This window comes from Marmota marmota, unplaced genomic scaffold, assembly GCF_001458135.2.
Source record: "Marmota marmota marmota unplaced genomic scaffold, marMar, whole genome shotgun sequence".
Classification (NCBI taxonomy): domain Eukaryota; kingdom Metazoa; phylum Chordata; class Mammalia; order Rodentia; family Sciuridae; genus Marmota; species Marmota marmota.
In genome coordinates this window covers 17,015,763-17,028,941 of record NW_026000048.1, presented here as the reverse complement: position 1 = coordinate 17,028,941, position 13,179 = coordinate 17,015,763, and the positions used below count along the sequence as shown (strand labels likewise).

General features: G+C 37.9%; 1 protein-coding gene across 6 annotated transcripts in view; it reads left to right on the top strand.

Annotated features, from left to right (window-relative positions):
- Positions 1 to 2,657: 2,657 nt before the first annotated feature.
- The window catches only part of Mllt10 (MLLT10 histone lysine methyltransferase DOT1L cofactor), a 193,185-nt gene continuing 182,663 nt past the window's right edge, over positions 2,658 to 13,179 (top strand). For 5 of the 6 annotated variants that reach the window (XM_048812728.1, XM_048812723.1, XM_048812719.1 and 2 more), the window contains exon 1: positions 2,658 to 2,990. The gene's annotated coding sequence lies outside the window, so the exon portion shown is untranslated. The remainder of the gene's footprint in view (positions 2,991 to 13,179) is intronic. The other variant, XM_048812729.1, reaches the window with a different exon arrangement.

Sequence of the window (13,179 nt, the reverse complement as noted above, 5' to 3'; positions counted from 1 at the left end):
CCCCCCCCCCCCTTTTCCCATTTATGAAACTGGCTTTGAGTGCTGCAGATGTTGTCTAATAGCATATTGGTAAGGACATTACCAAAGGGGAGAGAGGAAAATCTTAAGGTGTCAAAGTGCATTATTTGAAGAATGGATTATCACAATTGGGAAGAGGGATGCAGTGGTAATGATTTTGAGATAGTAAATTAACCTGAGAATGTGGTTATTGCCAGTTTCTTTTAAAGAAGGGCAGCGTTGCATACCTTCCCCCCTCCTTTCTTAAAAGGAGTGAAAAAATTGTGGAAAGCTAGATAAGGTTTTAGGATTGATATATAATATTTCTATTACAGGGTTCACTGGCATTGTGGGGGAATTATAAATCAGATGAAAAATTATCAAATTAAGTATTTTAATATGGAAATATTAAAATGTTTTAATATAAAAAGTTAAAGATTAAAAAATTTTTCTTTCTAGAGCTACTTCCAAATAAAATTGTGTGTTTCAGACACTGATGCTGTGTTTCTTGGCCAATAGACTTTTTTTTTAACATTCATATATATATTGAAAAAGGCTTAGAATTTTAGCCTTTGGAGTTTAAAAGTTTGCTGAAGTGGTGTGGGTAGTGTATTCCTGTAATCCCAACAGTTTGGGAAACTGAGGCAGGAAGATCACAAGTTCAAGGACAACATCAGCAATTTAGGAAACCTATCTAGAAAAAAAAAAAAATAGCAGGCTCAGTGCTGCACACCTGTAATCCCAGAGGCTGGGGAGGCTGAGGTAGAGGATTGCCAATTCAAGGCCAGCCTCAGCAACTTAGTCAGACCCTGAATCTAAGTTGAAAAATATGTATGAAGGCCTGGGGATGAGGCTCAGTTTTGAAGTGCCCCTGGGTTCAATCCCTGACACTCAAAATAATAAATGAATGAATGAATGGGCTGGGGGTGTAGTTCAGAGGTAGAGTGCCCTTGGGATCAGTCCCCAGTACCAAATAAAGGTGGTGCTGATTTTACATTCCTTTATTGCTTCCCAGTATTTAAGATATTTTCGAGTTTCTAGTGAGCAAACTCAAGAATGTCAATTGAATGTGTATTAGATTTCCAGAAAGTTTTCAGTTTTGAGCTAATTGATATTAAAAACTAACTTTCAACCAATGAGGCTGTGAATTAGATATATAATATGTACTTGGAATACTTGTTACAGTGTTCACAATATAAAATATTTAGAGATAAATATAGCAATTTTATTTTCTTGTAATAGCTTTACCAAGAGATAATTCACATGCCATACAATTTATCCATTCAGTGGTTTTTCACTATATTCACAGAGTTGTGCAGCCATTACTACTATCAGTTTTAGATCCTTTTCCTTGCCCTAACAAGAAACCTTGGACCTGTTAACAGTCACCATTTACCCCCAACTCCCAGAGCCCTAGGCTGTTTATGGATTTGCCTATTTGAGACATTGAATATAAATGGAAGCATTTTACTGCTATTCTCTCACTGTTGCTCTTTTTTTAGTTTTTATTTGGAGACAGGTTCTTGCCAAGTTGCTGAGGCTGGCTTTGAACTTGAAATCTTCCTGTCTCAGCTTCCGGAGTCACTGGGATTTAAAGGCATGCTCCACCCTGCCTGGTGGCATTTTACTGCTAACATTATATTTCATTTTTTTTTTCAATATCTGTTCATTTTGAAAGATTATTTGGAAATATTTTCACTAAATCGAAAACACTTTCTCCTTAAACTATAGGGCATAGGAATGAATTAATGTATTTCTGAGTTATTTTATGCAAAAAAATCTTACAGTGTATTAAATTTTACATAATTGCTTGTTATAGTATGATTTAAAAAAAATTATAGCTAGGCACAGTGGTGTACCTTTGTAATCGCTGCCACTTGGGAGGATGAGGCAGGAAGATCACAAGTTCAAAGCCAGCCTCAGCAAAAATGAGGTGCTAAGCAATTCAGTGAGACCTGTTTCTAAATAAAATACAAAATAGGGCTAGGGATGTGGCTCTGTGGTTGAGATCCCCTTAGTTCAATCCTCAGTACCCCAAAGGAAAAAAAAATTTTTTTGTGTGCCTGTGGGGAATGAAGCCTGGACCTTCAACATGCTAGGCAACTGCTTCATTGTTTCACTACCTTCCTGGCCCTTTATAAAAACCATTTTGAGCTGGGTGCAGTGGCGCATGTCTGTAATCCCAGGGGCTCGAGGCTGTGGCAGGAGGATCATGAGTTCAAAGCCAGCCTCAGTAATTTGTTGAGGCCCTAAGTAACTCAGCAAGACCTGTCTCTAAATAAAATATAAAAAAGGGCTGGGGATGTGGCTCAGTGATTAAGTGCTTCTGGGTTCCATACGCAGTACCAAAACAAAACAAAGCAATTTTGAGACAGAGTCTTGCTAAGTTGCCCAGGCTGTCCTCAAACTTGCCATCCTCTTGCCTTAGCCTCAAAAGTAGCAGGGATAGTTAGGCATGGTGGCGCATGCCTGTAATCTCCATGGTTTTGGAGGCTGAGGCAGGTGAATGGCAAGTTCAAAGCCAATCTCACAAAAGCAAAGTGCTAAGCAACTCTGTGAGACCCTGTCTCTAAGTAAAATACAAAATAGGGCTTGGGATGTTACTCAGGGGTCGAGTGTCTCTGAGTTCAATCCCTGGTACCTGCCAAAATAAAAAAAAAAAAAAAAGAGAAGTTGGGATTAGAGTGTGCTACTATGACCATATGAGGTATAGCATTTTTGTTGTTATACAAATTTAGTTTTTAGTTAAACAGCTATATACATATGGTAAATAAGATGTAAGTATTGTAATTCTCTGTAAAGCCATTAATGAATAGTTTGAAGGTAGTTGGTTTAATAGAGCTTTGAAAAGGTTATTTGATTTTTCATAATTTTTCAAGTTTGAATGTTTCAAAACATTTTGTTTCCCAACAGCTTGCTATGGCATTGTTCAAGTACCCACTGGACCATGGTTTTGCAGGAAATGTGAATCTCAAGAGAGAGCAGCCAGAGTGGTAAGGACTGTTATCAGAAACATTAAAATACTTAGGAGCTTAGGATACCACACTTTTGTTGCAGTTTGAAGATTATCAGTCTTTTGTTCAAATATTATAACTTAACAGAACTTGGACCAAATATTGATTTGGAGTTTTATTTATTTGTAGTTGTAGATGGACAGAATGCTTTTCTTTATTTTTATATGATACTAAGGATCGAACCCAGTGCCTCACACATGCTAGGCAAGTGCTCTGCCACTGAGCTACAGCCTCAGCCCCTTGACTTGGAGTTTTAAACAGATTTTGTAAAATCTGAAAAACAAATCGAACCAAATAAGTGTATGTTGATGGATACTTTGAAAAAAATAAAGATATAAATAGTCATATTCAGCTTATTTTAACTATGGAATCAAGAAACCTGAAGTGGTTTGAAGGAAACATTGGTAATCATGGAATATGAGTGGCAGTAGAAGCATGACCAAGTTATATTGATATTTTTTCTGACGGGGGAGGAAAATGCCGAAATTTATCCACTACCCTAATTCTTGTATGTGAATTCATAGATTTTTAAACACTCGTATTTTCATACATTCATTCCTTTTGACAGAACAACATAAGGGCCTTTCTTCTTTTCTTGCCTGGCTACCTTCTTTCTGAACACTTTGTAAAACTCCATAAGAATGAGTAAGGTTTGTTTATTCTTGGTGGCCAATCTTCATTAGTCATAAAAAAGTTTGCAGTGTGATAGTTCCTTTCATTACTGATTACAGAATTTGATAGAAGGTAGAAAACAAACATTTTCACTTCTCTTCTTTATGCAAATAGCAAAAGTTAAAGTTACTATTTTTGCCAGCATCATTTTGGATCAGTAGAATTATGGCCTAGAAGCCAGATTGTGAGCCTCAGCAGTATTTTCGTAGTTGATATTCTTTGATTGTGTATGAGAATGCATTACAGCAGAATTATAGCTATTGTATAGTGTTAAAATAATGGGATTTTTAGCAAATGGAGGATTTAATCAACCATAATAATTTTAGGTATGTATAAGTTTACTCTTTAATTTTTTGTTTTTTTTGTAGCATGTTATGGTTTGGAGTAGATAGGTCCCCAAGCAAAATAATTTCACGCTTTATCAGTAAATACTGATAAGTGAGATTTTTCTAGGGGGTGTCACAGTAGATTAAAGGCCAGAAAAGATTCGAAAATAGGTGATACAGAAGGCCCTGGGTTCGATCTCCAACACCAAGAAAAAAAAAAAAAAAAGAGAAAGGTAGGCATCAGAAGAGAGGACAAAGTGATACATACCTAGGGTGTGGTAGAGTTTCTTAAATACCACTTGTTTGTTTTTATTCCTTTATTCTCTATGAATGTGATCAAGGTGTCAAGGTAAATAAGGTAGTTACTGAAAAAGGAATATTGGGAGGTACATTGCGGGGTATGTTTTATTTCAACTTCATTTGATGAGATGTAAGGGCTATTAAAGGTTTCAAAGAAGAGGAACAATCTCTAAATTCTTTTTTTTTTAGATTTTTTAAATCGTTGATAATCTTTATCTTATTTATCCGTCTATTTATTTATTTATACGTGGTGCTGAGAATCGAACCCAGTGCATCACACATGCCAGGCAAGTGTGCTACCGCTGGGCCACAGCCCCAGCCCCAGCCCCTCCTCTAAATTCTTTAGTGTACAATAAAAGTTAGGGTCCTTTGTAAGATTCAGAATCTCATTCTAAGACTATAGAAGCAAAGAAAGGGCATTTTATTTGAAGGATACAGGAACCAAAACTCTAACATGGCAATATGTCCATGAACCATAAAGGGAATTGAATTAGTCTTAATTATATTTCAATTTTCATCTGTTTGCTTGCTTCCTTCTTTTTTTTTTTAATAATTTTTTTTCAGTTTTCGGTGGACACAACATCTTTATTTTTATGTAGTGCTGAGGATTGAACCCAGCGCCCCGTGCATGCCAGGCGAGCGCGTTACCGCTTGAGCCACATCCCCAGCCCCCCCATTTTTTTAATATTTCATTTTTTAGTTGTAGTTGGACACAATATCTTTATTTACTTATTTATTTTTATGTGGTGTTGAGGATCAAACCCAGGGCTTTGCACGTGGTATGCGAGCAATGTACCACTGAACTATAACCCCAGCCCTGCTTCTTTCTCTTTCTTTGAAGATTTCTCAGTTATTTACTCCCAAGAATCAGTAGTTAACTATTTGAGTGATTATTATGTGCTAGATACTGTGCTGAAATGTTTTATATCAATTAGCTCATATGATCATCCTATCAAATCTCTTGAGGGTTTTTTTTTGTGGGGGCAGGTATTGGTAGTGAGGATTGAACCCAGGGTCACTTAACCACTGAGCCACATTCCCAGCTCTTTTTAATATTTTATTTAGAGAGAGGATCTTGCTGAGTTTCTTAAGGCCTTGCTAAGTTGCTGAGGCTGTCTTTGAACTTGTGTTCCTCCTGTCTCAGCCTCCCAAGCCACTGGGATTACAGGCATGTGCTACTGTGCTTGGCACCTCCTGATATTTTCTGTTTCATGTTTCAAGAGACGAAATCTCAGTCCCAATTTCATGTTCTTTTAGGGAAAAGAATGGTTTGGGTGGAGTGAGGTACTTAGCTCTGGACCTTTTAGCCCTGATCTGAGAGTAGGGTCAAGTTGGACAGAAACAGTAAAGAGATCTCTGATTACGGATAGTTCACTTCTCTGAGAAATGAACTGGCTGTTCATTCTGGAACAGTAATGATCCAGAAAGATAAAGCAGCCTTTTCAAAAGAGTAGATTAGTAGTATAGAGGATGGATTTGAAAGGCGAGATTAGAAACCGAAAGAGGAGGATTTGAGGTAATGACCATAAAGATTGCAGTAGAGCTGGGCAAGCAGCTTGAGAGGATTGCAAATTCAAGGTTAGCTTCAGCAACTTAGTGAGACCCTATCTCAAAATGAAAAATAAAAAGGGCTATGGATGTAGCTCAGTGGTAAAGCTCTCCTGGGTTCAATCCTGAGTCTCTCTCCCCTCCCCCCCAAAAAAAGATGTAGTAATAGAAAGATTGAGAATAGAAATATAGAAATAGAGGGAGAATTTTGAAACATGAAATGACAGAAATACAGGAACCAAAAACTCTAACATGGAAATATGTCCATGAACCAGAAAGGGAATTGAATTAGTCTTAATTTTATTTCAACTTTCATCTGTGTGCTTGCTTCCTTCTTTTTTTTGAACTCAGGGGTGCTTTACCACTAATTATATTCCCAGCCCCCCCCCCCTTTTTTTTTCTCCTTTCTTTTGAGACAGGCTCCCACTAAGTTAATCAGGCTGACCTTGAACTTGTAATAAAACACTAAAAGGGAACAGTTAAAGGTGATTTGAAGATATCAAGGCTAGCTGGGCATAGTGGCACATGCCTATAATCCCATGGTTTGGGAGCCTGAGGCAGGAGCAGGATCATCATGGGTTCAAAGCCAGCCTCACCAATGGAGAGGTGCTAAGCAACTCAGTGAGACCCTGTCTCTAAATAAAATACAGAATAGGGCTGGGGATGTGGCTCAGTGGTTGAGTGCCCCTGAGTTCAATACCCAGTAATCCCTTGTCCCTCAAAAAAGATATCAAGGCTGATCACTCTGAAATGGTGATACCATTAATAGGAGTTAGGACTGAGAGAGTAGCTTAGTGGTAGAGTGTGTTTATTATGTGGTATATCCTGGATTCAGTCCTCTCCACCAAAGAATACATACATACATAAATAAACAAATAAACATAAACAAACAAAACCAGACAGCATCCAGAGTAATAGTAATAGAGAAAAATGAGCAAATAGAAGAGAGCAAATGAAGCATTAAGGACAAATCTGTTTGGGGCATGTTAGTTTATATACTGCTATGATTTTTTTTCCCAGTACTAGGGATTGAATAGAGGATCTGGTGCATGCTAGTCAAGTGTTCTACTACTGAGCTACATCTCGATCCCTTTTAAAAATTTGTTTTTGAGACAGGGTCTTCCTAAATTGCTCAGGCTGACCTCGAAAGTTGCAATTCTCCTGCTTCAGCCTCCTGAGAAGCAGGAATTACAGGCATATGCCTGCATGTCCAGAACTGTTAGGATGTTTTATTGGAAATTTAGAATAAAGTTAATGGAGTGAAGTTAGAGTTGGAATTGTGTAGAGGGAATTGGGAACCAAATGACATTTTTGGTAAAAATGAAGACAGAACTATGGTGAAAAATCCACATTTGGGAGAGCAAGAGAACAGACAATTCGGTTTTCAGGAAATAGTAATTGATAGTAACAGAGTTACCATACAGAGGATTAAGAAGTTCTTGAGACAGCAATTATAGTTCTCTGGTTTGGGCAGAAGTCTTATAATAGTGCATTGGAGAGAGTAGAGGTTGGAGGATTAGATTGGTTGTTTATAAGGAAAGAGGCAAAAAGGTTGGAGGATTAGATTGAAAGTAGTTAGGTGGGACTGAGGGAAAATTTGGCCGTGTCCCCGTGCCCGTGTCCCCCCAACTGGGAATTGAACCCAGGGGCACTTTACCAATGAGCTACATCCCCAGCCCTTTTTAATTTTCATTTTGAGATAGGATCTCACTAAGTATTCCAGGCTGGCCTTGAGCTTGTGATTCTCATGCCTCAGCTTCCTGAGTAGCTCCATCTAAGTTTTATTTTTTTGTGGTACAGGGATACTTTACCAATAGACTTCAGCTCTAGTCTTTTAAAAAAATTTTAATATTTTGTTTTGAGATAGAGTATCACTAAGTAGCCAGTCCTCAAATTTATGATTCTCTCCTCTCATCCTTTCTAGCTGAGATTGTAGCTGTGTACTACCCTGCGGAGCTCCATCTGTGTTAATACTTACATACATGTGAACTCCATATGTATAGTACTTTTCCATTCCAGGAATGGTATCATACTATATATGTATTCAAACTGACATATTATACATACATGTGAACTCCATACGTATAGTATTTTTCCCTTTCAGGAGTAGTATCGTACTATATTATATGTATTCTCAACTTGTGATGATATAGCTACATATTTGACCTAGTTGTTATTGTTGTGGTGGTTGTTTTTTTTTTTTTTTTGGTATTGTGCTTGCTCTACCACTGAGCTCCCCAAACCCCGTTTTCCTTGATTTTGAAGTGCTTTTTTTTTTTGAGGTTTTTGTTATGTATTTTCCTTCAGAGTCTATGAGAAAGTCTTTTTACTCCCCATCCTCCTGCCTCTATGTATTTTTTTTCCCCCCTGAGGATTGAACTCAGAGATGTTTTACCACTAAGCTATATTTCCAGCCCCGCCTTTTTTCCTCCTTTCTTTTGAGACAGGCTCTCACTAAGTTAATCAGGCTGACCTTGAACTTGTGATATTCATGCCTTAGCTTCTGAGTCCCTGGGATTGTAGGCATGTACCACCTTATTCAACTTCTGTTACTTTTTCTTTTCTTTTTTTCCTTTTTTTTTTTATGTTTAAGGATTTCATTATTTTGCTCTTGTATGCTACTTTGAATTTTAGCTGTTTTCTTATGACTAAGATTTTATTATAGTTTGTTTTTGATATCTGTTTATGCTAATAGAGGGGCGGGTACCGGGGATTGAATTCAGGGGCACTCAACCACTGAGCCACATCCCCAGCCCTTTTTTGTACTTTATTTAGAGACAGGGTCTCACTGAGTTGCTTGATACCTTTCTTTTGCTGAGGCTGGCTTTGAACCCACAATCCTCCTGCCTCAGCCTACTGAGTCTCTGGGATTATGGCGTGTGCCACTCCGTGGCTAGATGGTCTTTTGATAGTCTGTTATAGTTGAGACTTGACTTTCTTTTTCATTCTTTTTTTTTTTTTTTTTTGTATTAGGGATTGAAACCAGGGGCGCTTAAGCATTGAACCACGTCTCTAGCACTTTTTATTTTTTTTTAATTTTGAGACAAGGAGTTGCTAAGATGGGTTGGGACCTTGCTAAGTTGCTGATACTGGCTTTGAACTTGTAATTCTCCTGCTTCAGTCTCCTGAGCTGCTGGGATTACAGGCGCATGCCACCATGCCTGGCTTTTTTTTTTCATTCTGAGAATTCAGTGTCCTTTTTCCACTTTGGTATATTTTCAGACTTTATCACTTTCTCCTAAACTGTTTGTTTATATGTATGTTTGGAATTTTCATTGTGTTTTTCATGTCTTTTAAGTTTTCTTTTTTTCTATTTTTATATCTGTATTAGGGGTGACTCTTTAGCTCTGTCTTCAAATGTATGTTTACTGCTAACCCCAGGAGTAATTTTTTTCATAGTAAACTATGGGAGGATACCTGCCCATAGTAAACCACATGTAGAACTTCTATTTTTCCTCTTTCAAGTCTTTGAGAAAATATATCTATCTCTTTTTAGAATATCTTGCTATTTGCTTAAGTTTTATGTTCCTTTTATTTGAACATTTAAAACATTTATTTTAACAATGCAGGTTCAGTGGTGCACGCCTGTAATTCCATCTACTTGGGAAACTGAGACAGTTACAGTAGCAAGTTTAGGGCCAGTGTGGATAACTTTAGCAAGACCCTGTCTCAGAAATAAAAAGGGCTGGAGGTGAGTAAAGTGACCCTGGGTTCAATCCCTAGTACCAAAGAACAAAGCAAAAACTTATTTTTAAACTGCTCAGAGCTAGGAATGGTGGTGCATGCCTGTAATCCCAATGACTTGGGAGGCTGAGGAAGGAGGATTGCAAGTTCAAAGCTAGCCTCAGCAGTTTAGCCAGGCCCTAAGCACTTAGTGAGATCCTGTCTCAAAATAAAAAAAAATATAAAATCGGCTAGGGATGTGGCTCAGTGGTAAAACACCCCTGATTTCAATTCTTGGTTCCAACAAAATAAAAAACACTGCTCAGAGATTTTGAAATTCTTTGTTAACTGTGGAGATAGATGTCTTCATATGCTTTGTTATTTTTGACTGCAATCTAATATTCAGTAGGCGTTGTCTTCCTTGAAATTCCTGCTCCTTTATTGTGAGTTGTAAAGGTGCCACTGGGAAATTTTTTGCATTTCTTCCCTGTATTTTGTGAACTATATTTGGGTATGTCAGGGTGATCTGGCTTCAACTTCTTTCACCCTGTTGATGCTAGTGTTGAGAACTGTGTTTGAACACTAATAACAAAGACCATAGTATAATTACTTCTGCAAATTAGGGGCTTATTCTTTTCCTTAAAGGAGTTCAAAAAGACATAGTTTTTATAACAGCTCTGTGTGGACACCAGGGATTGGGTGTCTTCCATTATACCATCTATCTTCCTATTTTACCATCTTCAGCACATAGTTTTTATTTTTAGGCCATAGCATTGCGGTTGGATCTGTAGTTGTTATGATAGCACAAAGAAGTTGTAGGCAGAAAAGTGGTGGGGAGGGTAAGGTGTTAATATGATTTCCCTCTCAACTGAGTTGTACTCTTAAGTCCTCCTAGATATCTTATCCAACAACTTAGAGTTGATTTTCCTGGCTCTTAATTGTTAGGGAAGTTACAAAGTATGGTCTTGAAGTTGAGCCCACTGAAGAATTCAATAAAATCAGAGTTCTGTTATGGTATGTAAGAAGGGAGAAGTGGGGTTTGGATTGACAAGCAGTGTCTTGTTTGCCTCATGGGGTTCATTACTTTAGACCATTTTTTTTTTCTATTTTGGAATTGGGTATTGAATTACTGAGCTACATTCCTAGCCCTTTTAAAATTTTTATTATTATTTTTGTTCTGAGGATTGAACCTAGGGGCACTTAACCATTAGCTACATTGAGCTACCCTTTTTATTTTTTGAAGCAGATTCTCACTAAGTTGCTTAGGCCAGCCTCAAACTTGAGATCCTCTTGCCCCAATCCTTGGAATCATTGAGATTATAGGCATGTGCTATATGCCCAGCCTAAAATTTCATTTTCTTTATGCTTTTTTGTCTAAGCCTAAATCTTTCCTCTTTAAATCTTCCCATTTGGTTAACCTATCAGGTAGTGTATAGATTTTTTCCTTCCTTCCTTCCTTTTTTTTTTTTTTTTTTTTAATATTTATTCTTAAGTTTTAGGTGGACACAGTATCTTTATTTTACATTTATGTGGTGCTGAGGATCGAACCCAGTGCTTCATGCATGCTAGGCGAGCACGCTTACCACTGAGCCACCACCCCAACCCCCTTCCTTTCTTCTCTATTGTCTTTCCTTTACCTCTTTTTTCCCTCTCCTTGGTCCTCTGCTTTCGGGTATATGTGTGTGTGTGTGTCTGTGTCTGTGTGTCTGTCTGTGGCTGGGGATGTAATCTAGGGTCTGCCACTGAGCTACACATACAACTCCCATCCTTGGTCCTGTTCTTTTCTTTCTCCTTCTCTTTCCTCCTTCCTTCTCCCTTTCTCCCTTCATCTTTTCTCCTGCTCTCCTCTTGCTTTTTCCCCCTCCGCTTCCTTTTTTTTCCCTCTTCATTTCCTTTCTTTCCTATGCCTTTGTTACTGCTCTTTTCCCTGTCTTCTCTCTCCTTCCCCCCCCCCTTTCCTTTGTTTTCTTCTTCTTTTCAAACCAGAGACCTTCTAGGTTTCATCTACCTGATTTCACCTGGGCTGACTACTCTTTAGGACCATCTTATAGGTACAAGTCTGGAATTTTCCTTCACCACGGTTTCAGAATGTTTTCTTCCTGCTTTTGTTGGATTCCATTTTTTTCTGATCTCCATTTCTTTATATTTAATGGTTCTTGTTTAGGTTGGCATATCTCTAAGAGCTTCATAGGAAAAGGTGCATAAAAAATAAGTTGTCGGGTTTTTCCCCTGCCAGTACTGGGGATTGAATCCAGAGGTACTTTCTACTGAGCTCTGTTCCCAGCCGTTTTTATTTTGTTTTGAGACAGGATCTCACTAAGTTGCCTGGGCTGGCCTTGAATTTAATGATCCTCCTGCCTTAGTCTCTGAAGTAGTGGACATTTGAGGTGTGCATCACCATATGTAACTTTTTGTTCTTTGGATGCAGTATCCTTTCTGAGAATATTAATCAGGGTTTTGTTTTGTTTTAGTTGTCTGATATTTTCTTGTGCTCCTGTGAAACTTTTCCTTTGTATTTTTTGTTCCGATCTTTCTTGTTAGAGACTGCTTAAAAAAAAAAAAAGGTGACTCTTAGCCATTGATTCAAATTTAAGACAGGCTCCTAAAGAATTGATTGGAAACTGATTGACTGCATTATAGGTAACCAGCTGGGTTTTCAATTTATTCAAAGAGCTCTCCATTTATTTGTTTGAGGTCGGCAAACTTGATTACCAGTATTCTTTGAACTATTTGAGTGCCGGAATTTGAGTATGTAGAATTAGATTTTCATTTAATTCTTCTTTTTAAACCTGATACTTTTTACCTCAGCTAATCCTAATGTACCCAAGTCTTAATTTCTTCTGGTATACCTTCTCCAGAATATTAAGGACTATATTTTTCTAGCATAGGGGAGAAATAGATACTTAGTAGTGTAGTAGAGAAGGAGATTGTTTGATTGCTTTTCAAATTATGTCCATTCTCTCCTGGTTTTAGCCTCATCTGAAACCCCTCTCCTGTGCATTTTCCTTTTCTTATTGCCTGGTACTGAAGGTTCTTCTAATTTTTGGTGCTGTATGGTGTAAGATATATTTCTTTTGGGCTTGTCTTCCTGCTGCATATTTTTATACTCTGTGAAATCTTTGTTTTCTTTCTTTTTCTTTTTTCTTTGGTGCTGGAGATTTGAGTCCAAGGCCTAGCATGCATTCTTACCACTGAGCTACACCCTGTGCCCCTATGAAGTCACTTACTACATATTTTTCTCCTTTTTAGATTCTAAAGTTTTATAGCTATTGTCTTCCTCTAGGTTCTTTTTGTATTTGTGGCTTTATAGACCTTTATCTCATTATTGTCATTTGGTATTTTTAGGTAGATGGAGAGGGTGTAGTTTTTAAGTGGAATTAACTACCTGTGTTTCTGATATGGTCTTTTCCCATTTTTTTCCTTTTTTAATTTTTAAATTTTTTTGGTAGTGGGGATTGTACTTGGTACAGTGGTACCAGCTTTACCACTGAGATATATCATCAGTATTTTAGTTTTTGAGACAGGGTTTTGCTAAGTTGCTGAGGCTGGCCTTCATCTTGTGATCCTCCTGCTTCAGCCTCTGGAGTCACTGGGATTATAGGCATGGTTCACCATGCCTGGCTTCCCATTTCTTCTAGGGTCTCCCCCCACCCCCCCAC